Source organism: Plectropomus leopardus, chromosome 4, assembly GCF_026936395.1.
Source record: "Plectropomus leopardus strain MGB_pleo_1.0 chromosome 4, ASM2693639v1, whole genome shotgun sequence".
NCBI classification, from domain to species: domain Eukaryota; kingdom Metazoa; phylum Chordata; class Actinopteri; order Perciformes; family Serranidae; genus Plectropomus; species Plectropomus leopardus.
In genome coordinates, this window is record NC_142179.1 from 17,114,284 (window position 1) to 17,118,169 (window position 3,886).

The following is a 3,886-nucleotide window of genomic DNA, read 5'->3' on the forward strand; positions in this document are numbered from 1 at the left end:
ACTTATATAATATAACGATATAAAGAGAAGAGTCCTCACTTTAAACTAGTCCATCTCTGCAGAAGAGAGAAGCAAATACTTTTGCAAATGGTGCTACATGACCAGAGAAAAAGGACACTCAAGAGGTGGAAAACACACAGCTAAAGTAAGGTAAAACATGTCTCCAAGAACATTTGAGGTGACAGCTATGCAACTCAGTGACAGACTCTTGGTTTGTATTTGACCTGCGCTGCTTAGTTTTACTGTTTGATATCTATTTATATGGGCGCTGTTTTCAATGTGCAGGCAGCAGTGTGGCGCCCACTTCCTGTTCACAAACTTTCACTATCACAGCTAAAGACAGTGTTTAAATATATTTATTGAAACATTTTAGGGAAAAAATACACAGAGCAGTAACCTAATCTCAATTTATGTTCGATCACCACTGCCTAGTTTTTTGGCAGTTTATATACACTACCCGCATTGCTTTGATTGAAAGCTGATTGAAAATCATTGAAATATTCCCTAAAAGAAGCATGTCACTAGTGAAAAGATGGTCTTTTCATAAAACTAGACTGTCTATGTCTTAAAAAGAAGCAAATACTTTGGAAACTGGTGCCACATGACCAAAGAAAACAGGTGAAGAAAACCTACAGCTACCAGATTACACTGCGTCACACCAGACAAATTAACGCTCACACTGGTGTGTGAGGTAAGGCAAGCTTGTCCATTTTGACACAGGAATTAATATGGCGGCTGTCTGGCAACAAATGGTCCTGAATTACAGTTTAACAGCTTAAATATGATTCTGAAAATGTTTTTAGGCAAGAAATAGACAATGCTGTAAAACAATTTTGATTTATTTTTTGATCATCACTGCTTAGTTTGATGTCTTCTAGTTTTTTAAGCCTCCATTTTTACAATACAGGAAATGATATCACACCCACTTCCCATTCACATTACTGCCATACAGTTCATTAAAATGTTTTTCAGAAGATATTTTAGGCAAGAAGTAGGCAATGTAGTCACAGAATACTGTTTTTTTTTTTTAATCAGCACTGCCTGCAATTTTGGGGAGGTGTCTCTCTCGATTCGCTTCTATACTCAGAGTCCGTGGTGGCGTGCATACGAATGAGGACGTACAGCCTGTAGTCTGGAGCTGACTCAATCTGCAGATCTGAGCGGGGCGAAGAGCAGGGAGATCTGGGCACTGGTAAGATGGATGGAAGTTCATAGATGCTCATATGACCCAAACTGTTAAGATACAAAGCTGACAAAAGGACAAAAGCATCCCTTTAAGATGGGGATGCACAATAGTATTGGCATGTCACCGGTATCACCAGATATTGGCTTTAAATATGAAATATCAGAATCAGCGAACATGCTGATTCCTGCCGATATCACAAACTGATTTTTTTTTTTTTTTTAGACAAAGTGAACATGTACAAAACATCAACCCTAAGTTGAAGTATTCTTCTTATTTTGCACAATGAATGAATATTACATACACATTATTGGCCAACTGAGTTGTTATATATCAGCTATGGCAAAAAAATCACATTTTGTGCATCCCTTCTTTACGACTTCAGTAAAAATTACCTTGGTATGGACTGCACGGTGCACAAGACTCACATGACAGACCTCAGACAGACCTGTCGGTGAACTAAACTCGAACTCAGCCAGTGTCGGTGGACCAGACCGCTCCAACTCCATGACTGCCATTACACAAACACCCGCCTGACTGTTACTGGAATCTGAAACGAGTCCGACACCGACATGGAAGTGACCACCACAGTGAGCCCGAAGCAGACAACAGAGATCAGTTTGGTGCTGGGGAAACAAGCACAACCAGGCATTATGCCACCAAGGAAACCTTCTGCAATTACAGCTGGGGAAGTCAAGGATATAAAGAAGTCACTCAACTTTATGTCCGAGAGATCGTAAACATGTCTAAACAACAGAAACTGATCCTGGACCTGATGAAAGAGATCAAATAATTGAAAAGACTAAATGCCAAAAAAGAACAAAATGATAGCCCGATGCATTTATGTATGTATATGGATATAAAATTGAAAAAAGGGGGTAAGATTTTTGAAGTGTATACTTTCTCCTACTGTTTTTGTTTTTTGTTATGTTTAATTTTTGTTGTCTTATTTTATCTGTCATGTTCAAAATAAAGATCTAACTGCTACTGCTACCTCAAAGTTTGAAATGAATCTACATTTTTAAACTAAAAAATACTGTTGCACACAAACATTTTTCTACAACTGCAGGATCATTTTTTGATTAAAAAATGTATTTTAACATAAAAAAAAACACATTATATTACAAATACATGGCTTTCATGCATCTCTTTGACAGACATCACATTTGAAAATAATACATCAAAACCACAGCTTGTCAATGCATGTATCAAATACATGACTTACTCATGTCATCTGGTTACTAAAATAGCCTTAATACAAAATGCTCTACCTTTTAATTCATTCATGTACACAACAAAGCATAAGAGATAAGCAAGGGTTAAAAAAAACAACAAGCAACCACAAGCCAGAACTTTTTCACAGCAGGCATTTTGACTTATCATAGGATAAACACTAAATAATCAATAATATAGAAATAAATTCTGTCCCAGTTACTGTGGGAGTTGAAGGTCTAAGTTTTCTAGCGTTGTGCATGTTTTCCCAAATTAGATGGAGCCATTATTGATGACAATGTGACGGTAACGATGGCGCATCACATACCCCCAATTTCTGTATTAACACCTGCGCTTTTGTTGCAATGAGGTGTCAAATATTGGTTGTGGAAACAGTCTGTATGTGACTTGAAAACGTATATCTCGAGAAATACCGTGGACACCATACAAACATCCTAAGTTGGCCATTTAGCTTTCAATAAAGTCAGAGAGAAAGAAAACTGAAAGTCGGGATTGTGTTTGCTTCACTCACCGGGACATGAAGGTCCTTCATGGGGGCAAAGTGTCCACTGTCCTGCCGGTAATACAGTCCATCAGCACAGAATATTCCAGTGATATTTCGGCAAAATGTCCAACTCTCTGCTGTCCAAATGTTCTCCAACGCTGTCCTGTTTTCCACCCCAGCACAGGTCCAGGTGCTAACGCCAGGTGCTAACGGCTTAGCGAAGTGCCGTTAGCTTAGCCGGTACAATTAGCAAACATGCCTACTGGGTGGTTTCATTTGTATATCGTCGCTAAATGTAAATGATTCAATTAGTTGTTCCTCCAATGCTGACCACTCAGTCCCGCGAAGTTAGTAACTTGTCTCGACTTATCAGCGGATGTCCAAACACCTGTGACTCCAGATGAAGTCTGCTGCTGCTGCGCACTAACACTGGAATAGCTTCAGGCAAGAGGCAAGCGCAAGGTCCACAGTTTCCAATAAATGGATTTAGACACGCCCCTGATCACCTGTCAATACCACCCTCTGCTCTGACACTAGAGAGACCTGACAAGAGCAAAGAAGTGCAGCTTCACAGGTTGTTTTGAAACCGTACATCAGACACCTGTCATGGGAGAGCATCATTCACAGATGAGGCCATTTATAGCACATGTCATTAACACAGCATATGTAACCTATCTGTAAACTAGTGATACTCAACTTAAGGCCAGTGGACCAGATCTGGCCCCAGGTAGGGTGCCAGGTGGCCCCCAAGCCATTTTAAATTCACTATAGGAATAAAATGATTCACGCTGGGAATTGTTTTTGTACTTTTCATATACACAAGGTGTCATAGTGCATAAAAGAGCATCAGAATAGAGTTTGTTTATCAAAAAAAAAGTGCCAGTGGAGGATCCCCCACACCTGCTGACAGAGGTCTTAGCTAAGATTCTGATGTCCTAAAATCCTAGAAACGTCCCAAAATCCTGGGAATGTTCTGGAATTCTAGA

The 3,886-nt window shown here is 39.5% G+C and overlaps 1 long non-coding RNA gene across 1 annotated transcript; it reads right to left on the reverse strand.

The window, feature by feature from the left end:
• Positions 1-1,012: 1,012 nt before the first annotated feature.
• On the reverse strand, positions 1,013-3,469 carry LOC148189752 (uncharacterized). Its single transcript, XR_015776318.1, has 3 exons — positions 2,928-3,469; positions 1,579-1,733; positions 1,013-1,249 (listed from the first exon to the last, which is right to left on the reverse strand). It is a non-coding gene; the product is annotated as an uncharacterized LOC148189752 (long non-coding RNA).
• Positions 3,470-3,886: the final 417 nt, after the last annotated feature.